Here is a 27,460-nt window from a genome sequence, read left to right as displayed (position 1 = left end):
GAAACGTGTCCTTATGCCATGTTGGGCCATCAGGACGTGTCCCTGTGCCATGCTGGGTCGTCAACCACCTTCGCTCATTCAGCCTCAACCAGATTGAAATTATTTGGTCCAGTGGCGTCTCAGTGGGTACCATAACCAACAATATTGGGAAAGAGAAGAACGCCACTGAATACAACTTTCTTATTGCTTGTGTTTTCTTCATATCAAGGTCATGTTCAACCTGCAACATCTGATTACATACACGACTGCAATCGATTTGTCATTGATTGCAGACAAGTTCAAAAATACCTGAAGTATTCCTTATGATGAGAAATTTCATGAACAAGAGCCTTCAGATGACCCCTTAACCCTGCATCCGACACGTGGGGTGTGACATACCCAGCCGTAGAAAATTCCATATAACTTTTGGAAAATTGGCGCCTCAGCGTCGGATATATTCAGTAGCTTCCGCATATAGTATCCACTCTCATATTCACATCTCAAATTAGTTGTCGTTTGACGTATGTTTGAATTATACCTGTTATTAAGCGACTAGGGTGCACGAACCCCCACGTGTCTCTATACGTTCCAAAATTGTGCTCATTCAAAGAAAACTAAATCGAGTAATTTTTCAGATTATTTGATAGAAATAGGTGATTAGAAGCGAGTCCTTATGGGATGAAATAGGAAGTGATGATGGAATTGACGAATCTGGTGGTAATGAAATGAGCGATAATGTTAGCATCGTTAGTGACTATCCAGATTCCGAAGATCGGAGGCGAAACTATGGAACCTCCATTCAAAAGACTCAAATAAAATGGTCCAGGAAGGTTTCAAGATTGCCATCGTGCCCGTGATCGAAATACAAAATACATTTGTAACAAATGCAATAAATTCATATGAGTGAACCATGCAGAAATGTATTGCAAATCTTGCGTAGAATTGGCAAATGTTGATGACCTGTAACTTCTTATGATTTTCAATAAACAATTTTTAACTTCCATTTTATGATGTTTTATTATCTGTTTGAACCAGCAATTTGATATTTATTCAGTGGTTTTATATGCAAAAAAAATCTTCGAGTAAATCTATATTTTTTCCATTAAAAGAACCTATTGTTTTGGAAAAGACGGAATATAACGATTAATTGCTCGTTTTGGTAAATCGAAAATTATTTTATTGCAAAAAGAAATATTACAGGGTAGAATTCTCATAACAACTACGTTGAAATTCAAATAAATGTTGATTTTAACAGAAATATCATATTGGGTTTGTAGACACGTGGGGTCACACACCCCACGTGTCTACATATGTTACAAAAGTCCACATGTCGGACGCAGGGTTGAATTGAAATCTAAGTAATTCATATCGGGACTGCGAGCTGGACAATTTTGAGGTCCTGTAAGTCCAATCCGGCGATCAGTTTAGGTGATGTCAAGATATTTACCAGCAAAAACACTGAAATGAGCTAAAGTCCCGTCGTGCACGAACCACATGTTACAAATACCTGCACTTCTGATAAAATGGGTGAATGATCTCGATTGTGATATGGGTATAGGAGGTTTCTTTTAAGAACTTTCCATACGGTTCTTGTGCTCACTTCTAACTGCAGTGCAATCTTTTCGGTACTATTTGAAGGATCTTCTTATATCGCATCAAGTATAGCTTCTTCCAGTTCAGCCGTTGTTATAGTTTCTGGTCTTCCACCACCTGCATTTTCATCAAAACTCTCAGTTTCAGCACATGGAATTACTCTATTAAGGTATCTGTACTGGTGAATTATCCGTGCTTCTTCGGCATTTCCATTCGCTGATTCATAAATGAAGTGCATGTCAGCTATTTCAGCGTTAGTGAAATTATTCATAATGGAGTCTCTGGTAATTGTCGAAAAAGTTGAACTTTCAGTCGATTATTTAAAAAAATGAAGAACTACAAGTAAGTGGTGTTATTTTTTTCAAGCATTGTTGGCTGTGTTGCCCATTGAAACTCGACAGGACTTGATAATTTCAATCTAGTTACTTACTACTTCAAATAATTGTGGCAAATTTTAACCAAAAAGGTGTAGGTATATCTATGATATTTTATGAATACCATTTTTTAAATTTCAACGCCCTTTATCTCAGAAACGGAAAGACTCCAGACATATGTTCATGATTTTTTTTGTTAAAACGACCTAACGAATCACCCTCTCAAGTTTCTTACCCTAGTTGAGAAACACCCTGTAAAGGATTCTCTTATTGAATTGCTAAAAATAAGGAGAGAAAATGAATATCTTCATTATTTCAGAAGGCCACGATCCATTATCTTCACTCGGAAACCACAATTCAATATTCTGATACAAAAATAGATTTTGAATTAGAATATTGTGGTTTATGCTCTTTAGTTCGTTCAGTTTCCAATAGCATGCCTAGTCTAGTTTCTATGTCACTTTTTCTAAAACATTACTTTCAGATCAAATTACTTTACGAATATCCTGTCAAAACATATACTTAAATTGAAAATAATTCACTAGTGTTGAAACATTTCGAAGAATTTCCAATGCGGGAGTATTTTCATCTGTATTTTACCTTTTTTGAATAGTTGGAGCAGATATTAGTTTTTTTATTTGAACTCTAATGCGGTCTCCTAGGGAATTTTACGTTATGAACTTTCACATCCCACTTATATTCATAAATAGCTTCTTACAATGTTTCACATGCAGATGACTTATTCAGGTCATAAAAATAACTCATTACATTCCATCATCATATGATTCAAACATCCGTCAATCGTAAATTTGAATAATAGCTGTCCCATTTCTGATTGAAATATATCATCCCAATCCATTTATGCTACCAACTCATGTCTATAGTAATGAAAAAAGTAGAGAAGAAACGTGAAAGTTATTTTCAGAGAAGAATATATTTATAATACAGTAATTTGTTGTATTGGTCTCACCTTCTCAAGTTCTGGGAAACTTTCATTAACAAAGAAAAATAGAATCAATATTGATTTGGAATAAATATTTCATCACAAACATACTCTTCATCTGTAAACTTTTTCAACATCTGACGGTACAAAAAAAACAATTCCACTCCAATCAGCCATCGGATGATTTTTTCAACCAAAGTTGAGTAGATTGCTGAGTGCTGAAGTAAAACAAACAGAAATAGAATTGACTGGAAGTGGTCTTTAGTATCGAAATACTGAACTGTGTTCGAGTGGAATAATTTCATTAAACGCCCCTGCTGATCAACAGCAGTTCAGAGACTTTCGCCAATTCAATTCATTTCTTCAGATCGTTTGCTATTTTCCAGAGTCTTATACTGAATTACACACGAATGAAGTTGAGTTGCGAAAGATTCAATTAGAGAATCCATTGGGCGTTGACACAAGAAATTGAAGACCGGAACGTGACACAAGGAATTTGTTAGTGAGAAAATGTGCAGTTTTCAGTTTCTACCTGTATATATGAGTCAATATACTTTCGAGTACAAATCGAGTCCCGATAAGCCCAAAACTTGATGTTAACTGTACACATTCCCAGAAAAAACTTATCAAAGTAAAAAATGAGTTAAAATCGTTATTTTGGCACATCCTGTTTCCTTACTATTCGTGTGAAATCATCAACCAAATTTTTTCAAATATATTTCAATTTAATTTCACAATTATTCTAATTCCTACAGAAAAACTTGGAAGTTCACCGACTTGACAATCTTTTAACAACCTTTCAATATATAAACTGATCACAATTTTGTGTAAGAAATCTACTTCAAAATCGTTAATTCTAGAATAGGTTTTCTACGAAGTCTAAGATTGATATATAGGATGAATTGAGGGATTTATCGTTCCTAACAACAAAAGGTAAAATTTTAACGAAAATAATATTCCAAAGATAGTATCAACAATATCTACCAGTATCAAAAATGTGTGAAATGAAACATTTTTGCATAGAAATAGAAATATTCATTTCTTGACAACAATAACAAATGTATACATTCGTCCAAATAGTGATGTAGATCAAATAAGATAAATAGAATGAAATATAATAGTATAAAAATACGATTTACATGATGAACATACAAGTGAAAGATACATAATATCATAATTAAAGACAAGAAGTATGAACATGTCAGAACCAAAGAACAGGATAGTAATCCCAATGGGTTAGGTAGCTAAAAATCGAAACTTTTCGGATAAAATAATCTTATCGGACAAATTGAAAAAGGACTTAGGAAATCTAAAACACTTAGACTGATTAAGAAAAAGAACTGATGATATTGAAATTAAAATTCACTATATAAAAATGAAAAAAGAAGTGGATAAAAATATTAAAAAAGAAAAACGCGAATTCTACGACAACAAAATAAAAAAATCCAGCAATAAATCCAAAGCAATCTGGACAATCACAAATAATTTTACAGGGAAATCCAAAAAACAGAAACAATTAGAAATCTCTTATGAAGGTCATTTAATCACGGATCCAAAGATTATCGCAGATCTATTTGGCAACTACCTATCCACTGTTATTGAAAAAAAAATGACTGAACATTTCGGAAATAATATATCGAAGTCGTGCACAACCTCCAACAGCATAAGTAATTCCCTTGTATTCATATCGGCCACTAAAGAGAAAGTTGAAGAAGTTATCGCTAACTTACCTAATGAAAAATCTACTGGGTTAGATGAAATCCCGGTTGATATAATAAAAAAGTGTGCTTGTATTATATCACAATACCTAAATTGAACAAGCCCAAACACTCTTATTACAAAAAATCTCCCATCAATGCAGGCTGCCGTTTTTTTAACTGTCTTCCGAAAGAAATAAAATACGCAGGATCCCTGGCGGTTTTTAAGTATAGACTTAGGGAATTCCTTATCAGAGAATGTTTCTATACTGTTGAGGAATTTGAATTATACTTTTACATAGTCTATGTTAGTCATCATTGTGCTTGTTTCGCCCTGTTTGTCAATTAAAACTTAATGACACTGTTTTTGACCTATCCTATCTATTGTTAACAATAGTTGAAAGGATTAATAAATATTTTATTTATTTATTCATTTATTTTTTAATGAGGAAGAGTATTACCTACTCACATGCACATGTAACTACATGATCCAAATAATCATCTACGGGGTAAAACCAGTGCTGAGTTAGATATTTACGGTTCTCAATTTTGAATGATATACAAGACATATTGTCATCTTTGGATTATGGCGAAGCATTAAAAAATTATATGCCCAGAAATCTATAGAAGTTCTGTGTTTTTGTAAGTCTGAATAATGGAGGGCAGAGATCACTGTTTTTCCTTGTATTATGAAAGTGTGTGTAATAGTGAGTTCTTTGATACACTATGTTTTTTTTTCACATAAAGAAGACATCATCAAGTTTCCATTTGAATGATTGGGTTGACACATTTCGAATTTCAAATACCGCATTCGTTAACCGAATTTTTCCATTCATAACCAACAATTGGATTTTATTTCATTCATCATCTCTTTGATATAACACAAATAATAATATTATTCTCCATCTACTCCGTATGATGCGAACATTCACATTGACATTTTCTCTCTGGAATACGAAAATGTCCTGGGAAATCATGGTTTCGGCAGATACAATTACAGATTTCATCCAGTGAGCATATTATTTGATTCATTTTTGATTCTCTTCGTTATACCTCATACAGCCCCGCTAGGGTTCTTCTAAATTTTTCGACTAGTAATATAGATTCAACGAATTCGTTTCATTTTTTCAGTTAGGTGTGTTCATTGCGTGGTGATGATAGTTGAATTCACTGACGAAATGGTATTTAAAAAAATTAAATACAAAATGTGCTGGTGACATATTTCTTCTCGTCTGCAGAAAATCGATGTTTCCCAACTGAGAAACTATCTCAATCGATTACCTCTAGACTTGTTTCTAGGTGCTGAAGAACTTCAATTTGTGTAGCAATATTTGAACTGAAACAAAAATTAGAGTTGAGAAATCGTGCTCAGTTGAATTTTCAAAGCCTCAGGTCGGTTAAATACAAAAGGGATCCACTATCAGCACAGGGGTTTATCGCATACAGTGCACTTGTGGGAATGTATACATCGGAAACATCACAAGAGTAATGGAAAAAATACTGGAGGAGCATGAGAGAAACTACAGACTGGGCCAAACAGACAAGTCAGCTGTGGCAGAACACGCAATCAGTGAAGGAAACTACAGGATTTTGTTTGAAAACACGAACGTTATGATAACCAAGTTCAGATACAGATATTATCACATCAGACTACCTGGATCAATATAAACACGCTTCATGTAATGTACTTGAGCCAAAAACAGGTAGAAGCGCACCAAACTACTTGACGAGTCTACGAGCCTACATAAATACGCGTTACGCAGCCGTAATATCCAGTTATCCGAGATAGTAGGTTAGTTCTCTGATTGATTCGGCCGTTACTTGATGAAGATCTATATTAATTCCAATAATCAAAACATGTTTCGCTAACATACACTCGAGAAAGCTACTGTGCTAGAAGAACATGTGATTATATTTTTTCAAATAAAGTTTGTGGAGATCAAATCGTGAGGTGTAGTTTTTGAAAATATAAGGTTGGGTTAGGTCCAAAGTGAGTGTGTTTACTCGCGAGGGATTATTGTGGCTCACACCTATGACATCGTAGTTCATTTCTACTGCAGTCCAACAACTGCAATATTTTGCCGAAAGCTCTCGAATCTTCTTGCCATACAGGTGTTCAATCTTTGTTCGGCAAACCCTGAAGCGATGCCAATGACAGATTGTGGTTCGATGAAGCTGCTTGCAGGACCCTCCTTTTCACGGAAGTCAGCAGCCTCATCGCCTCTTCCAGGCCAGTATGGCTAGAAATCCAGACCAGAGACAATCTGTTAAGTCTTTCTATTGAGGAGAGTCGTTTTTAGCAATTGTTACCGATTTAGCTCGGCTCGGTAGGAGCCAGGAGGTTACTAGGCAGGTTGATATCTCTTTCCTGGGTCTGCGACTCGGGAACGTACTTTATGAGGCATAAAGTCAGAGGTCCTTTCCAGAATGCTGTGACTTCCAGTGTCAACCACCAGTCTGTTGTTCTCTGTATTAAATTGATTTGTGCAATTGGCATATAGCATTGGCATATTTGTGCAATTGGCATATAGACTTGTGCAATATGCACAAGTCTATATGCAGTCCATCTAGCCTCTCTCTCCAGAAAAATGTGGAGTGGAGGTAGATCTAGAAAGATATCCATGGCCGCCGATGGTGTGGAACTGATGGCACCACTGAAGGTGAGACAAGCATGTCTTTGTAAGCCAGAGAGCTTCGCCTGGGTCTTCGTCTGTAAAGCCTTCGACCACCAGGCAATTGCCCCATAAGCGATCATGTCAGAATGTATAAGCCCCTTAAGGAGCTAGCCACTCGCGCCAGCGAAATGTCAGGAAGAAATTCTAAAAATCCACGGCCTTCAAACCCAGAAAATAGTGATACAGGAAACCACGGCAGCAAAAGCCTCAACCATTTTGTCAATCTTTAGTTGCATAGCACCCCATGTTTCAGTTTGAAATGTATGAATTTGAGAGAAATCTGGAAGAAAATACTCACCCAAGTAGCTCGGTAGTGGTATCTGCAAATTTCTATTGAAGCAGTTGTGGAATTGGGATTCTTAATGGAATCGCTGATGATTCTCATAGATAATTTACATCGTTATAATGTAAATAAATGACGATTTCTATTTCAATTTTCATTTGTCTACACTAATGAAATCTAGGTACCCTATATTCGTCATATCCTAATAAAACTCGTATTTTCCAGTGAAAAATCCACTAGCTAGTATGAAACGCTCAATTGAGTTTTCCGGACAGTAACAGTTCGCAACAGGAAAGCTTCAGACAAATGGTTCACATTCTCGTTAACGACGAAAGGACATACAACCGGATTTTCCGTTCTGGATGCGTGCCGGAAGTAACTGTATCATTGAAATTTTCAATAATGAACCCTACATGGATTCAATCGCCGTGAAATAATAGGTCACCGCTGCATAATACACCGATACATGAATATTGAATGGAAATTTCTCGAACAATGGTCAGTTGTGTTGTGAACTGAACTAGAATAAATAGAAAAATAACTCAATAATGAATGTACTCTATTCCCTTGTGGATTTTCTCAAATAGAATGAATTTTTATGTATAAAACAATTTTATATTTTTTGAAGGGTGGGGAAATTCTAAAGAAAAATCGAAAGCATAAACAAATTATTTCTGTATAAATCCTAGTTATTAGTAAAGGAAATTAATTACACAGAAATAACTTTTTCTTATTCACTTTGTTCACTTTGCTGTGCAACACTACAAGAAGTAATAAAATCATTGAATTGATATACATATTTACATCCTGAAATAGTCCCCAATCTCATATTCTAGAATTTTCAACATCAATGATTTGATGTAATTTTTTCATTTAATGTTTTTCTCTCAGTATTTTTATTTATAATGTCATATTCAGAGAATTTAAAAAATTCTCTCTCCTGGAAATATTTCTTCGCCATTTCCACTTCATATTGTGATATTTGAAAACACGTTATTCAAAAAATGACTCTAAAACTTCTGAATGGCGTTGAAGATGTGGCAGCCATCATAGATATATTGTTTTTTTACAAATATTTGAATTTATTATTAAATTGATCAATCAACAGTTATATTTGAATATTTCAATAACAATAATCTATTATCTCCATCGCAATGTGGTTTTAGGCAGGGTTTCAGCACGGCTACAGCTCTTGCTACTGTTACACAAGACATTGTTGAGGGATTTGATAAGGGAATGATCAGCACTCTGGTACTACTAGATTTTTCGAAAGCATTCGATACCATCAATCATGAGCTGATTTGCATGAAACTCAAATATTATGGTTTTGATAGTGCTGCCTTATTTCTCATCTGGTCTTATTTACTTGGTCGATCTCAAAAAGTTGTTGTTGATGGTCATCACTCCTTCCCTCTTGATATTCTATCAGGAGTACCACAGGGTTCCATTTTGGGACCTTTATTGTTCATCATTTATACTACTGACATTATCTCGTCCATCAAGAAATGTAAAATACAGGCGTATGATGATGACATACAATTTACATGCACTTTAAAATCCATGAGTGTGCTGAGGCACAAAATCTCTTCAACACTGATCTTGATTTGATCAATGGGCTATCAAGTGAACATGATTTGAAAATTAATCCTAATAAAATAATGATGATGCACTTTGGATCGCAGAAGAATCGTAAATTTGCAGAAAACAATTTCCGTTTTGAACTAGGTTATACTATCTTGACTCCTGTCAATACAGCTAAAAACTTAGGGGTCATGCTTGACACTGATCTTAGATTTACTAGTCATGTTAAAAATTTAATGAAAAAAGCTTATATGTCATTGAAACTGTTATACTGTAATCGTTTTATTTTGAGCCAACCTCTAAAAAGAATGCTCTGTGATAGTTTGGTGCTAAGCCATTTCAACTACTGTGACTTCATGTATGGGCCATACTTATATGATTCAGATAAAAAAAAATACAAAAAGTGCAAAATTCTTGTTGCCGCCAATTTATGGACTTCGTAAGTATGATTCAATTTCTGAAGCCTTTAAAAACTCCTGCTGGCTCAATATGAAAAACCGTATGATTCATCATTTGGGTTTTGTCCATAAATTGATCACCCTTCCCCATTCTCCTCTTTTAATACAAAAACTAATTCTGCGTTAAAATATTCACTCAAGAAACATCAGAAATAAAAACAAATTAACTATGCCACAACATCGCACTGCACAGTTTCAGAGATCATTTCTTTTTGGTGCTGTAAAACTCTATAATTCATTGCCTGAGCAATTGAAGAGATTCAATATCAGGAAATTCAAATACAAATATAAAAATTATATCTATGATAGTCAGTAATGTCAACTTTTACTTTTTAGACAACAGATCAATTCAATTAAATTATTCATTAACTATCTTTAGAAGGTAATCACAAATTACTATTTTATTTACGGTTCTCATTTCGTGGTACCATCACTGTTAATTGCTTTTATTTTTGTATGTTTGCGTGCATTATGGAGTGGTGCTTGTTGGTTGAGTTAGAGTAGCTTTGAGCTAGACTTCGCCAAGGAGTACCAGAATCTCCTGTAAACTATTTTCATTTTCAAATATATCTTTGTATTGTTTTTTTTTGTATTATCAATAAAGCCGATTTATTATTATTATTATTATTTTTATTTATTATTTCTATTATCGGATACATCAGTAATTACTGTGGTTGATTGTAAGACCGAGACAATAGATTCATGGTATGACAAATAAGATGGATATATTATATAATGAAATCTAGAAATATATTTCAAGAAAACTGCATTGATTTTTGTTCCATGTCTTGTGATAGAAGTTTACCAAGTTATTCATCTTCGGACGCAAAATTCACATTAAGAAATCTTGCTCAAATCAGTGGCAACGAATAGTAGTTTTCTTCTAATTCTTCAGAGTCGATTCTACCGTAGATGTGGGCTCTCTTGTCCCTGCAGTAATATACGGAACGTTACTATCTCTCTTCCTCTCTTCACTTACTTATACCTCCTTCTCAACTTCCGTTCGCCTTGCCGATCACACTTTTCGTAACACTCTTGTCACGCATTCATCAGCTCACTCCTCAAGTCGAACTCTCGTAAAAAAGTTCTATTTCGGAATTACCTCTATTCAAAAATGTGTAGATTATGCAAAGAAGTAACTTTCAGACACAAACTGAAAGAAAATCCGAAAGGAAATCACTTTCAAAACGAATACTTTTATAAGAACAGTAAATTATACAAAAATCACTTTTCTCCACTCGGTTTGTATTCCATTCCATAACATTCGTTATGGAATAGTATCAGATACTATTCACAGGATTGCCACACAGTATAATGAATAAAAGAGGAAAATTTCCTTCGATGTTTCGCCTTCACACACTTCCTTTGAGAGATTTCCACATTTCTTAAACACAGGAAGGTATAAAACTGAATCCTTTCGTTCCCAGAAAATAAATCTCTCCTAAAAATATACCCTTTCAGTTTTACCACAAACCCATTCTGAATTTTCAGAGGATAATTTGATACCTCTTAAAAGTATATTTTCTGTCCATGAAATGATTCTCAGCCTCATGTCGTCAGTTGTTGGTGATGCACTGAAAAATCCTGAATTTTATTTCTGAGATAATGAATATGTACTCTATAGTTGGAATATCTGTTGACCAGTATGATGAATTTGTATACTAATATATCGAAATGAATTTGATGAAATTGTAGACGAATGAAGTTTCAGTCCATCTCAGTATCGAGTTCCATTTCCATAAACCAGTTCCATAAACCAGATGCTAAAACCGTTTGTTGCTCAGCCAATTACTCAACATAACTACAGAAACGTTAAAAACCCTGAAACTTTATATTGGCAGGAACAAAATCCCGGCGAAAACGACGCCGTTTGTAATTTCACCATACTGACTCATTCCAATTCTGAAATGCAACTCCGAAGTAGGCACTAACTGCTATTTGGATGGAGGAATCGTAAAAGTGAACATCTGCACCCGACTACCATGTATTAGAGTGAATTAACGTGTAATTGTAGGAACTCACGAAACTTCGGACTCAGACGCTACTTCTGACTTGCAGACGCTTCATCTTCAAAGACAGAAGTTGGATCGCTCTTGGATTTGACTGAATTAATTTGTATTGGGTAGATACATACTAGTGTCTTTGAGACATGCAAGTATCTCTGTGAGTTTGTCTTGCAGCAATGATCAGGTTGACGACAACAATTTGAATATATGACTGTTTCATTAATGAAAAAAACGATTTTTGACTTTCTATTTCTCCATCATCGAAAAGAAATGAAAATCTTCCAAAGAAACAAAGAAATTCTCAAGAAGATATGGAGATAATGCACAAAAGTTTTTTTTCAGATACTACATACTTTGCCTGTAACTCACGGAGATTCTCAAAGCTCGAATTTCGATATCTATAATTTTTGGGATGCACTGTTTGGAACCTTTGGTGTAGTAATGAATATTACTGGAGTTTGGTTCCAACACCAAACCTTTATTTTCAATACCTCGACACGTGTTTTGATCACCAAGTGATTCTCTTCAAGAGGAAGATTGAACTGTTCAGTCTGTTTATTCTTCCTTTTGAAGATGTTCAATTAGTGTGATTGAAACACGTGTCGAGGTGAGTATTCTAACGCTACGCTGGATACAGTCCATCGAATTTTCTAAACCCTTAGGTGTAAGGGTGAAGTAGGTACGTGAGGAGTTGTTAAGAAGGCTTAAATGTTTTCCTGAGAATAATGGATGGAGTAATTTCTTGTGCACCCTTCTTAGTTTTTGTAGAGAATATCGTCAATGACAAGAAGGGCGTTGTCATCGACGTCTTTAATGAAGAAAAATGTCAAAAGTACCTTAATATACCATGAGGGTTGAGAGAGAAGCCAATGGAATGACGTAACTTCTTAAGCAACCCTGTTGGTTTCGATTGACAATGAAAAGAATGAATTGAAGGAGAAGAAGTGCCAAAAAGGCCTTGATATAAAAGGTAACCCCTTTGGGGTGTTAAAAAGTGGTCCGATGGAGATTAGCCGAGCCAGGCCTCCCCCACATGATATTCTCTGTGACGCATTTGGTAGTTTATTGGAAATTTAATTGACCTTAGGGGTCGTAATGATTGGCGAGTTAGCTTTCCTTGTTCATCTTTTAATGCCTGAACCACTGTGCATGCTGTTTTTGGCGAGTGCGTTGACTTGGGATGTGGGTTGAGCAAATCGGCCATCTGATACCTGCTTCCACGTAACCCCGCTGGATATGGGAATGACAGAATCACTTCTCGTTTTGTAATTCCCTAACGGAATGGCATTCCAACGATGACTCAATCCTAAGGTGTGTGTATCCGTGCCGAGAGGATGAATGATACTGAGCCTATCAGCTGTTCCTACGGAACCTTGAGATACCGGGCGCCCTCTCGTCGTAGCATCGCCTTGTCACGGTAATGCAGGGCTCTGCCGTGATTGACCTTCCTTTCCTAGCTACTCGTGTGACTTTTATGGACAGAGTAAACTTATAAATTTTTCCTGACGGTGAGTCTACAGAGGAGATGGATGTCGAGCTTACGACTCCAACTGACCCCTCTATAAATTTAGATTAGGAGCGAGAGCGTCTCAACTCTCCAACTTCTGATCCAATAACTGAACCTAAAAAAAAGGTTTGGTGATGCAGCCAGGAAACGACTGAGTCGCCTCCTCAAGAGCGGGGTATCTTATGAAATCGCCTTGCAGCAAATTCTTGAGCGGCGTATGCAGAATCTGTCTCAGGTGGAGGAACAAATCCCCCATGAGCAGGTTAGCAAATGTTTGCGCTCAAGTGATGATTCACCAGAACCCGAGGCAAAAAACCCCTGAACAGTTGAGTCTAAGGCATCGTCAGGTATAGCTGACGTGCAAAAACCCTCATATGGGAAGGTTTTCGCGAGTATCAAGGTGAGAATCTTGCACCTCGACTATCCGACTACCTTATTAACGATGAAACAGCAGAGCATATACTTTGTGCCTACTCCGCTGACGACCGAAACAGGTTTTGAGAGTTCGGCAGAGCCGTACTCTTACCCATCTGACTTGAAACACCACTCACCATACAAACTAATCGGCTTCGTTAAGAAGCTGGGTTTATTTGGTCGAGTGTGAATAAGTGTGAGTCACAACAGATCCTTGCGGGTTGCGGTGGAGGGTCGAATAAACCCATTCTCTTTGGAACTAACCTAACCTAACCTAGGGGTCGTAATTTATTCACATTATAGCTAATTTTGGTCCATTTTATTGATGATGAACCATGAATAGAGCTGTTTTGAGGTTTAACACAGACATTTTGCTGAAAAAAGAAAAAATGAATGAGAGTCGTATTATATTATTTTATTTTTCAAATATATAAAACTCATTCTGGTCATTGACAATCGAAACCAACAGGGTTGCTCAAGAAGTTAGTTCATTCTATTGTCTTTTCTCTCAACCCTCGGGGTATATTGAGGTCTTTTTGATATTCTCTCTAGTCATTGACGATATCCTCTACAAGTGCCCATTTGATTGTTCTCAGGGGTACATTTAGGCCTTTTTAACAACTCTTCACGTGCCTAAGTCACTCTTACATCTAAGGGTTGAGAGAACTCGATGGACTGTATCCAGCTTAGCGTTAGTATAACTACTGAAGTGTTGAAAATAACGATTTGGTGTTCGGACTGAATTTCAGTAATCTTCTATAATTTTTATTGTATATTCCACCACAAACTAATTTTTGATGACTGCGAAGTGAAGCTAATTAAGATGGCTGTGATCTATAAAAAACGATATGAAATCGAAGAGTCCGTAGTTGTGAAGTTGGGCTGAAACAAATTATGCGTAGTTTCAGAAACCATCTAAGCCTTTGGCTGGACTCTGACCTCCGATTCCATAAACATTTGATTTTTTATAAACGAAATAAACAGGATAACTGCATTTGCTCATCATAAGGGTAAATTCCACTACATTTCAGAAAAAATATGAAAATCACAAACTTCGTTCCCTTCACCTCCTTGTGACAACTCATTCAGTTTTGATGAAAAATAAATCAGATCATCTACTGAAAAAATATGAAACATTTTCATTCCAGAATAAAGCTCATTCTCATAACCGTAATGAAATAATAATAAGAATAATAACATATTCAATGCCATGGGTTCCCAATGGAACATCAGCAACGTCAAATACAAAATTACAGTTCACAAACATACATATAAATATAAAAGTGAATATTCAAACAATAAACTCACAAGGGAAATATATATATATATATATATATATATATATATATATATATATATATATAACAGAATAACTGCATTTGCTTATCATAAAGGTCTACCGGTGGCTTTTAAATTGAAATCAATATGGGAATGATCAAAAACTACTTATCTATTTATTTTTGATTCTCATGGAATTATTTTCCAGCAGCTTACCTGCATTGATCTTTCTAGATTTCATATCATTTCTAGAAATATGTGGATTCGTTTTCCGATGGCATTTCAGGTTAGCTTTCCAAATTTCTGCTACCGCAGTTGTCGGTTGATTGGTCAAACCACCAACACTGACATAAAAACTTGGCAAGTTGACTTGGGTGTCACACCAATAGGTGGTTCCACTTATGTGTCACTTGCGTTTACGCAGCTATTTTTATCAAGTACTTTCTTGGTTATTCTCATTTTGTCTTCAATCGAGGACCGCCTGCCCCAGTACTGACGATGCCCAATAGGCTGAAACAGCTGTCTACCGGTGGCTCTTAAATTGAAATCAATATGGGAATGTGATCAAAAAGTACTTATCTATTTATATATATATATATATATATATATATATATATATATATATATATATATAGGTTTATATATATTGGGAGTCACCGGTAGACAGCTGTTTCAGCCTATTGGGCATCGTCAGTACTGGGCAGCCGGTCCTCGATTGAAGACTAAATGTGAACAACTTTTCTTGGTTTTTTTGTTGTGTTCTGAATCATTCAATACTATTTTTCAATTATTTTAAAATTCATCAATGAACTTTTTTTTAATGGTCAGGTTGTGAAACAGCATCTCATCATACTTTATTTCACAATCTTGTATTTTGGTTGATCTATGAATTGAGCCCTATCATTGTTATTATTGACTAAATGAGAGAAAAAAGTCGTTTCATAACTACTACTGCCATGTAAACAGTGAATTATACGAATATACCCGTTTTCCATTCAATTTGTACTGCAAACAATTGCTGTAGAATTAAATTAATCATAGAAACGCTACACAACGAAACACATGAAAGAGTATTGATTCCTCTCTCATTCCTGATGGTGTACTTCAAAATTTCGGTACAACACATTTGTCTTATTACATCATCAGCACCCTTTTGGATTACAGTACAGAAAGAAACCCTAATTTTTTTTCATAACATAACGACTCACCGGCAAAACAACTCTGCTCTGGTCACGACGAAAGTACGTATACATATTCGTACTGCTAGTTGATTTGATCCCAGTCATAAGAATTTCGTGTGAACTGGAGAGGAAATGTTTTTTTCGACATTCTGGTTGAGGAAATAAAATGAATAAGAAGCTTATGTTTTTCTGATGAAAATGCTATTTTGAACATTTTTTGAGTATCATTTTGAACATCAGTGTTTTCAAATAATTTCTGAACTATCAACTCAATTTATGATAATAATGATAATAATCATTTCAAACATTTTTATTTCTAGACGCATTTCTACCGAGGAAGCTACGGTATCAGCGAAAGGTCAAGAATCTCGAAAAGTAGGTGTCCCACGATTTCATCGATTAACAGAAATTGTCATGTTTCGAGGTCTGTTCTTTTTTGCTTTTGCGTAACCAAAATGATTCTTCCGTTTGGTTCGCGTGTGATAAAAAGTGGATCCTCTACTACAACAAGAGACGTTCAGGATAGTGGATGGATACGGGTGAGCCACCCAGGAACTTTCCAAAAGAGAGAACCCACCATCACAGCCAAACCATAACAACAGAGTCTTTCTGAAAGGAAATTGACGAAAGGTATCGAAAATTGCTTCAGAAGCAGTCAGCAGTGGTCAACAAGACAGGTCCGATCTCGCTCTATGACAACGCTCGTCCGCACGTTTAACAAATCACCGTAATATTCAATGAATCCAGCGTCGTAGTTCTGCCTCACCCACCATAATCCCTAGTCATTTTTTACGCACTTCTACTCGAATAACTTTCTCACCGGTATAATCAGACTCACTAATCAGACTCACAAAAACGGGAAAACATTTTTAAACAAGTAATAAAAAGGGCAAATTCTTTAGTTACTGTGTGAATTGGAAGTATTTTTCTATAAATAAAAGTTCAGAAATTATACAGATACTTATCTGAAACTTTCAGAGGCTTGAATCTGCCTCGATAAAAACTGATTTTCTCAATGAAAAAATAAGTAACGTTCAAGCCGAACATTCATATTGTCAACTATTTAGTATATCATTCTCGTACTTTGAAATGGAATGGAATACTTATTAGCCTATAATTTGTCTAGTAGTGATCCGCTTATGTGGTTTCAGGTAATTGAAACAACTTATTCAAACACCCTAGAATCAACAATAATTTCAAGACGGTTTTGAGCTCATATCGTATTAGACAGTATAATATCATGCTGCGATTGTTTGAACTGATTCACTTAAGTAGAATATAATGTTATCCGCAAATATTTTGAGTGGAGTATTATGTTTCCAAATATTTGGGAAAACTGCGTGAAGCTGTCTGGAAATTGGGAGGCTTGGTATGCGTTCGCAGATAATTGTAATGTTCTGCAAACAACGACTTGATTTATGACTTCAAATGAATATAAACTAAAGCAGAATAATCAAAGATGCATTGAGCATAAGATAAATAGTTCCCAAAATAAATAAAAAACCATGTGGCAAACCATAAATAATATCCAGAAAAAAAACTATAGGCCCAAAGATATTTCCATTTTTAGTGGAGAACAAAAGGTGTCATTTATTGACATGGCTAGCAATTTTAATGCTCATGTCACGAAAGCGGAAGAACAAAGAGATTATAACCTAAATTTCATGGAAAATATAGTCACACTTCTGCCCAAACTCCATATTTCTCCACCCAATCAAGGAATATGAGGTTTATGATTCAATAAATGAATTAAAGAATTCCAATGCTACCGGAAGAAATAGTCTACCCTCTGACCTATCTGATAAATCTGTCTATGGAACGAGGAATGCTCCCTGAGAAATTAACAGTTGCAATCGTTACCCCAATCTTCAAAAAAGAAGACTCAAATAGCTATGAGAACTATAGAGGGGTAAGTCTTCTCTCTAGTATATCCAAGTTATACGAAATGAATATTAAAAATCAGTTACTATCGTTTCTCCTCAAAAATGAATTACTTTCGACAAACCAGCATGGTTTCATGCAAAATTAAACCACGGAAACAGCTTTGTATGATTTCATAGAACACATTGTAACAACCTCGGAAAACGAACTACAAATTTGTGGTTTGTTCATCGATTTTTCTAGAGCATTTGACTGTGTGGATCACTATGTACTAATCCAGAAAATGCATCGCTATGGGGTTCGTGGAGTTGCCCAAGATTGAATGAGGTCCTATCTAGAGAACAGGTCACAAACAGTGATAATTCCAGGTGTTCACAGTCAGTCCTTGGCCTGCAAGCAAGGAGTTCCACAGGGGTCTATACTCGGACCACTGCTTTTTCTTATTTATGCGAACGACTTGATATAATACCTAAATAGTATTTCAAAGGGAAATTATAGTTGCATTTGCAGACAAATGTTCTGGTCACTGATTGTAATACATTAGCACTTGCAGAAACAAAAGAATCCATATATGAGAAAATGATGGAATGGGGTGATAAAAATCATTCAGCACTAAATATCAGCAAAACAGCATTAGTCGAATTCTCATTGCAGAACACCACAGAAGCTCTTAAAATATATGAAGATAGCCAACTAGAGGTGACATCCAAACCAGAAACAAAAATGCTAGGGCTAATTCTAGATCATAAGCTCAATTGGGGTCCTCATATAGATTCACTATGTGATAAACTACGAAAGAACTGTTATGCACTGAGATTTATGTCGAATCATTGCGGAAGAGAGATTCTCCTAAATCTGTATTATGCAGCTATTGGCTGTCACCTGCGCTAAGGGATCTTAAATTGGGGTATGAGCTCCTCTGCTGAACGAGTATTCATTTTACAAAAGCGCGCGATCAGAATAATTGCTAGTTTGGGTTGGCGACACTCATGTAGAAGTTCATTCAAAGGGCTGGAAATAATCACAGTTGCTGGTCTGTATATATACGAGATGTGTCTCTTCGTTTATAAGAATAAAGAAAAACTTTGCGCAAACCAGCAAGACCACCCATACGCAACTAGAGCTAGGGGGTTGTTGATAGCGAATCCTCACCGAACTTCCCTCTATCAGAAGAGTCACCTATACCTTGTGCCCAAATTATATAACAAGCTAGATGTTTCTACTAAGGACTCAATGAACATCTGCATATTCAAAAGACAATTGAAAAAATTGTTAATTACCTTTATATGTACAGTGTAGTATCTATCATGTTTTGTTGTTTTATATTTCTATATATATATTTGTTTTTAGTTATACATGGACGTCTTCCTTGTTATTATATGTAAATGTTCATTGTAATGATTTCATACTGTTCAACAAGTGAAATAAATACTATTATTATCATTTCCAAAATCAAAAATAGGTGAGAGATGTATTCATTCAAGGAAAGTTACCTAAATGTCTCACTCACAGGCAATTCTCTCAAAGCATTTCATTCAAATCTAGAAAGTATCATGTTCACACAGTAAAAAAAGGACCTCAACATTGAAACACGAGAACAAATTTCCAAAAATAGTTTTACAATAATGATTGAGGTGAATTTCATACACCTGGCAACTCAACATAGTTTGATGACGATATTGCAACTATTTGGTGTGATAGAAATTATTAATTTCCGGCTCACACCAATTTGAAACATACATTCGGCTGAAACCCATATCAAAATTCCTGGGTTGATGAATATCAAAATGAGAAAGATAACCTTACACCGAAAGGCTATACTGAAGGAGTTTCACCAACTGAACGAGTACTGGTGTTAGTAAAAAATTGAACAATAATTATGGTGGCCATATAACCTGAGCAAAGTTAGGTTACGTTACGTGATGGGAGTTATTGCGGGGGTTAGGAGTTACAAGCGGTCCAAAGCATTGGACTCCTAGTTTCTCCTCAAGAGATTCATTCATCTTGAGGAGAGGATATATACGACAGGCAGGGCTTTTCAGGTAGGCATGAACGAGGAGAAGCAGGGGTCCCGCAAGGGTCGTGCTTGTCCCCTCACTTGTACTCGCTATATATGAGTGATTTTCCTATGCTCGAAGGAATGAAAATGGCCATATATGCGGATGATACTGCTATATATGCCCACTCGTTCTCGAGCCTGGTTGCGAGCAAGCAGATCCAAACTCATCTTGATAGAAAGATCACTCCGTATCTGAAAAGGAATATAGGAATACGATATTCCTCAACAAGTCTAGAACGCAACTCGTAAACTTTCGAAAGGAATGCTTCGAGAGATCTTCGAGAGACTACGAGTGGAGAACGAAAGGGTGGAAGAGCAGGAGTTCACGACATACGTGGGATAACCCATATAACCCCAGCTATATAAAGGATAGGTTCAGCGATTTAGAGAACCTACCCTCTGATTGCTAGGAACTCTATCTTCACAATGGAAAATAAATTGCTGATTTATGAATCTATACTAATATAAATGTGGAAGTTTGCGAGGATGGCTGTATGTATGTTTGTGGATTTTTCACGCCTAAACGACTGAACGGATTTTGATGAAACTCCATAAAAATACATCAAAATAATATGTAGGCTACCATTTACAGAGGTTTCATGTATTTTTTATAACAGAGTCGAAAAAATTTGCAGTTTTCTTCGAATTCGTAAGAATGGATGAGTCCTGCAACACTATTGTCTCACCAGAAATATCTGAAATATCTTTTTAGGTGAATTTTACCCGATCTTGATATCTTGTTCCGTTAAAGGTTGAGGGGTTCATGTTTCGTTCTTGTGAGCACCACTCATACAGTATTTCATCAATTCCAATCGGTCAATGAATGAAACTGGAAAAAATCCCTTCAGTTGATTCGACTGAAAAATTTGTCGTTCATACTTCGCATAGCAAGTTTCTCGTAAATCAAAGATACGCAAATATAGAAAATGCTTCGCTGCTAAAAAATCTTGGGAAACCCACAAACCGATGTCTTTGCAGAAGAATTCGCAGACAGGAGCTATTGAATTAGTCTATGTAGAAAATATTGCAGTGACTATGATATTACATACATTTGTATTGAATTGGTAACTGGTTCTTCCTATGTTGGTACAAATGAAATTTCAGCTACCGGAAATTTTATCAGCATCAAAAATCAACGACTCGAACACTAACCAAAATATCAACTCCAAAACCATCAAAACCAAAGGATTTATTACAATAGAGAATATGTAGAAGTTCCTGCGATGAAATAATGAAACTATCTGTTCAGTAATATTTTCTGACTCCGATCAACATCTACACCATTCATTCTCGTTCAGCACAGCCATAATCTCTTTTGTTCTCCACAATCGTTCGTTAGTTTTGTAACTGCAATATAACCGCAGTTAATCATATGCTATTCATTTTAGGGATGAAAATGTATGCAAAACGAGGTAATTCGTTATAAACGTCCACAACATCTGTACGTTCCTTCTGTAGCGAAATGTAACCAATGTTTCACCAACATTTTATTGTGTGGTAGAATGACCAAAAGTTGGCTTGAATGGGATGACTCGTTTCGAGCGTATCTTGTAATTTGAAAAATGTTAGTGTTTCATAGTTATCCAATTTTTTCCCACGAACAGAACATGGATAGTTCACACATCATATTTAACGTGATTGTTTTCTTGAGACTGATGAAATTATTGAAAAATACGATACCAAAACAGAGTTTTGCAGCGATAAAACACTTCTTTCCAACAGCGGTAAAATATCTAGTCATACAGTGTGTAGAAGCCAAATGTAGTAAATTGATTATTTTGGTTAATGTATATATTTCAAAAAAAAAGTTATAATTTGACATTCTTCAACGTAAAAATGCCACCCCTATCTTCAACCCCTTTCGAAAGACAGATACAATCCCTGATTTTTTAAATGGGAAGTATAGGTTTGTGATATATCGTTTGAAGGGTATCTTCATTCTCTTCCCAAAAATGTTATCGCTTTCAAGTTTATTGCAACAATTGAGATAAAATAAATTAAAATCATGTGGTTACCGAAATTCGATTAAATTCACTCAGAAGCTAAACTGTAATGCACAACGTGATGGAATGTGGAATACGAAAATGAACTATGGACGTTAACGATGTAGATGTTCAAAATGTTGCGCATGCGAACAATAATTTTTGATACTGGAATAATCGGATATGTGTTGAGATGGGAAAGAGCTAACCTAACCTAACCTAACCTAACTTAACCTAACCTAACCTAAACAGACTTGAGCATAAACCTGTGATGAGTTCAGCTTGGAAAAAAATGGAATGCCGTTTTCAATCAAATGGTTTCTAGAAATATAGAAATCTCAGCAAATTCGCACATCCCTTTTTTTTTGGTGACTGGGAAAATAAATAATACCCAAGCTAATTATCTATGACTTTGAAAACTGAATCAAAAGAAGCCAATAAGCCTGATGTGCTTCTCGACCATCAAAGTGAAATGATCTTTGTGAAAGCGTTTCCAGCTCCGTGTGAGGTGATTATTGTCAGAAAAGGGTACGAAAAATTTGTATTTTGATTATTGAATTCCTTGGTGAAATAACCCCTTCCTTCTCCTTTCTCTTTAACCTCAGGAATTCTGGTAGGAAAATGCAAGGCACATGATTCTTGAACTCAATGATTACTAATGGCTAGTCACTGGTCATTGTTTATTGACACCGGCCCTACTGACTCGATTCCTGCACCAAATTTCAACATCGACATAATAAAGATGATGACACTTCTTCATCGAGGTAGATGAAATGAATTTGAAATGCATTCTACTATTCTTTCTTATTTTCCTCACTCTTCTGACACGTCATTGGTGAAATGTTTTATTGTAACGTTAAAGAAGGTGATAATCTTCCCCGAAACGTTACTTTTATAGCCGTAATTTTTCAATGGTTCGATATCTCGTTTTTCCAAGTGAACATAACGATGATAGACGCGAAATGTAATACATTTCTCCATTTTAACTGTGTAATGACGAAAATCAAAACATTCAAAATCTCTCTGAAAACCCTAGTTCGAAATCATGAGAATCATTTAACCATTTTGGGTTCACGGCTGGAGCATGAAAAATATAAACGAATTTAATTTCTTTGGCAGTTTTTAGCACAGTAGGCTGGTCCAACGGATTTGAATTGTCAACATTTTGCGTTCACTTCTCTACTAATTTGTTTTGTGTATTTCTAAACTGTTTTTGAAAGCAGCTTTGCCCCTGTCACTTTATTATTACAACGGCAATGTGAACTATTTTCAATTGAAAATCAGAATGAATAATCAGAATTGCAAAGTAATTTTTGAATCAGGAACTTTGAATGTCTAGTGGTGTTATTGAGTACGTGAAATAGGTTAACTTTCAATCTGAAAGTATTTCTACGAATCCTGCTTCAGGAAGCTATTATAGGTATAACAAAGCGCGTGTCTATGGATTTTCATCAACCCTCGGCCAGTTTCAGTCAATCTGTGTATTTTACAAATAACATTACATTATTATTTATATATGTACGCTATAATGTGAATACGAGGCAAAAATCAGATTTTCATATTCCGTACTGCAAGTACAAAATTTTATCAGACTCGCCATCTGTGATGGGAAAAATAATTTTTAATAAGCTGCCAAAATACATGAAGGAAGGCACGCACCGTTAATGAATTCAGTAGAGAGTTGAAAAGAATTTTAATTAATTAATTTAATTAATGTTTTTATAATTTGGCCGAGTTTTTTCTTTTTTAATTTATGATGATTATAAATGTATTTTTACGATTGATACTTTTTTACTTATGATCTTGTTTATGTATCCTTATTTTATTTATAATTTATATGTATTAATTTATATACACATATATGTACATTAATAGTGCGTGTGCTCATGATTTTATGTATGAAATTTGACAATTCCTATACATGTCTAATGGAAAATAAAGATTATTAATTTTTTTTTCCACCGTACTGTGCGCTGGTCAGGCCCTAGCCCCCGAAGCCCCGATACATTCGGGTGGGCGCGCCAGCATTATCAACCAATGACCACTCCCCACACCGTGGGATAAGTGATCATTGGGTCCAAGAATCATGTGCCCTGAGCAAGCGCAGTGAGCCAAGAATGACAGCCTTCTGCATCTGTGCGGCTAAGATTTCTGCCTTAGTGCGGCAAGCCGGTATGATTTTAAGATTCGAGAGTAGAGAGGACATCATTCCACCAAGGACTCCAATATTCAATATTATTATTATTATTATGGGAAAATTTCAAATCGATGAAAAAAATAAACGAGTTCTTGAAACAAATGGTTGGATATTTTTCATGTACTTAGCTTTCCGTAGATGATTAACGTTCCGACAAATAATTCCTCTTCATACTCAAAACCTAAGAAAACATTGGTGAGTGAGTATATAAAATTGTTCCTATTGATGATTTATTAATAATGAATATTAAAACTCGATTTTCATTGAGGATGAATAACAAATGCTTCATTATCAGGTTATATGATTTAGCTAATCGACTTCATTAAGAAGCTGGGTTCATTTGGTCGACTGTAAATAGGTGTGATCTGTAGGCAACCAAGAGTACATGCGGCCTATTGCATATTGCAATGTAATCTAACGGAATACTATGAATAGACACTTACATATAGCAACGTGATTTGGGACTTGTATCTAATAGTTGTGAGTATCCGAACGAGCTGCACAAGAGTTTCGTTTCTGATATGATGCTGGACGGACGTGCCGATAACGACCATCCACAAAGAACGTGCGCAGACGCCATTGTTGGAACTCAGTTTGTGACTGTCCACCATCATAGAATATGCCACAATTGAAATAAATATTTCCTGAAAAGTTATCCGAAATGGACCGGATGTCAACGTGGGAGTGCTGGAGTGGATTCACACAACACCTATTCTCATTTACGCCGATTAGAGGCCAGAATGGACCGGATGTCCACGTGAGAATAGGATTGCATCATTATACAAAAGATATGTGAAAAAAATCAAGACATCTTCCGAATAGGAGGCAACTTAATGAAAAATTCAAAGTGTTTTTATAATAAAAAAGTTCGACAAGAAAAAGGTGGCAGCAGTGCTTCGAGCAAGACCGTTGTGCCCCTTGACGAAGATCCTGTTAGCTTTGATAGGAGCAGGATGGACAAATGCGCCCGAGTCGAAAGCAACGTCCGATAAACCTACAGAGATGGATAGAGAGAGAGAGATAACTAGCTGTACAATATATGATCATAATGACGGAAGTTGCGTCATTAGTTTTCCCTGCAGCAACAAGTTATAAATGGTGTCAGGTTCTTGAAGAACTTTCGCAACTTGCTGGGTGTAGAACAGAAATAGTGTTTTTCCAAGCTTGTTTCCTTTTCCTCGATTGGACTCTTGTTTACTGATCGGAAAAAAACGTGCTGCTAGTAGTGCCAAAATGGAAAACTGTTTCAAACCTCTCGAGTCGCTTGTGCTAGATGAAAATATTTCAGAAAACTGAAGGAGAAATTCTCAAACATTTTATTCATTTGCAAAGGTCACATATTTGGTCAAGTCAAGGATAAATAGGTGGCGTGTTTTTTATCCCTAGTTGGAGACGACGGCCTTGATTTATTTAATAGTTTGACGTTTGAAGCAAGGAACTGAGAAAGAGAATTTTGAAAATGCAACTTTTCCCTCGACATTTTTTTTGTTCTCTTCGTTCTTCTCTTCCTGATCCAGTTACTCGTCTGACTAACACATAATTCTTCATAAATAACGTTATCTGGTCTCGTTTGGAGACAAGACAAGACGAAACCAGACGGAACCACAGGTATGTGATTGTGCCAAGACATATTGTCAAATATGGAAAATAATCATGAAATAATTAAAATTCATTTAGGCGAATACCTGAATTGAAAGACGTTCCAAACTCAACTTCCATATTACAAAAACACTAGGTATTCAGAATTCTATCTTTTAATATTTTAAGTTCATAAACATCGAAATTGATATGATCACAGGATATAGAAATATAAAACAATATCCAAATACGCAAACTTTGCACATATTGTATACCGAGCATTTTACCTTAGTACAGTGACCGGATCAAAGTTGCAATGTCAGCATATAAATCTTCATAAATATTTAGAGAGGTCAAGACAGTATGGAGAAATTCATTTAGTATCTATTGATCTTCAGAAAAGGTTTCAGCAATGCAGCCCATCTCCTGTTTCTTCAATCCTGCTCTGTGGCAATATAATGTGAGTTTTTGGTGATTTATTGTATTTTTGATTAACAGTTAATAACATTAATAAGCCAAGCGAGCATTGAGTTGCGGCAATATCAATATCAAACTTTCCTGGTTGATTTATATCTTCAATTGAGTGTCAATTTTCATTGAATACTTCTACAATTACACAAACTATTTGGAAGCTTCAAAGTGAGTTTACCTGAATGCTGAAACGAGAACGGTGCAAAATCGGTAATTGGAACATCCCGCGAAATTAAACTAAAGAAGTGAATCACTCCACCATTTGAAATGTTGGTACGCCCGCATTGAGAGAACGTGATATGCATTACAAATCGCATCAGTATCAGTTCTATTTGCAACGTATCCCTGAATACGTTTTTATTACTGCACAGAGAGTGAAATGAAAACGTATTAGTGTTGGCTCCGCTACGTGATCGAGTTATCAATTTCACGTGAAAAAGTTGTATCAAGGGGTTACTGGTGAATATCTCCGTAACTCTAAAAACAGCATCGAAAAGTTTTCTCGTAACGAAATACGGCGCCGACGAGTGAAATCAGACCGTTCTAGCCAAAATGTGTATAATTCGAATCTATGATCCAGTCTGTATTAACGAGGTTAAATGATATGAAGATATTGTTTGTTTTTGAGAAACATAGTTAACTCAAAAAGGCAGAGACAGATTTTGAAGCAAAAACCAATGCAAAACATAGGTATTACTTTTTTAACAGTATCACCCTCAAGTTTGATATTCATCAAGAAGTAGCTCATGAAACGGATTATCGACTTACAAATACTTTTTAACTTTTCTTTCCAATGTAGCGATTCTGTGAATGATATCTGGTTCAATTTCATAACGACTTTCTGAAGTACAAACTGATAAGGATGAAGTGTTCTTCATCAGTTCGATGTTCTTGTACCTAGGAGTAGTAGTTTCAAAAGAATGATTTAATGTTTATATGAAAGTAGTTATTTCCAGTTCGTATCTGAAACTTATTTATTTGCGTGATCGGCACATTTTTTCAAATGATTTATTTTGAAACCTATTGTTCAGTTTGTTTCTTAGAAAGTTTGCCACATTTTTTGTATGGAGATGAAAAAGTGCAATACCAAAACTTTTTATTTCTAGAAAATAACGATTTCGAAAATTATTCCAATCATTCTGGAAGAATTTTTGAATATCCTAAACTCCGTTCAATTACTAGTGGTGGTTTCTGAACATCAAATCATTTATGATAACGACCAATTTAATTTTTCTCACCACTCATTAGGTTATTTCAAAAGTTTTGTCCATTATATATACTTATCACTAGAGAATGTTGTTAGGTTACGTTAGGTTAGGTCCA

This window comes from Leptinotarsa decemlineata, unplaced genomic scaffold (genome assembly GCF_025532065.1).
Source record: "Leptinotarsa decemlineata unplaced genomic scaffold, Ldec_3_MD MMD2_tig00026328_RagTag_RagTag, whole genome shotgun sequence".
In the NCBI taxonomy this organism is placed as follows: domain Eukaryota; kingdom Metazoa; phylum Arthropoda; class Insecta; order Coleoptera; family Chrysomelidae; genus Leptinotarsa; species Leptinotarsa decemlineata.
The sequence above is the reverse complement of the archived record's forward strand: the minus strand, read 5'-3'. Positions refer to the sequence as shown.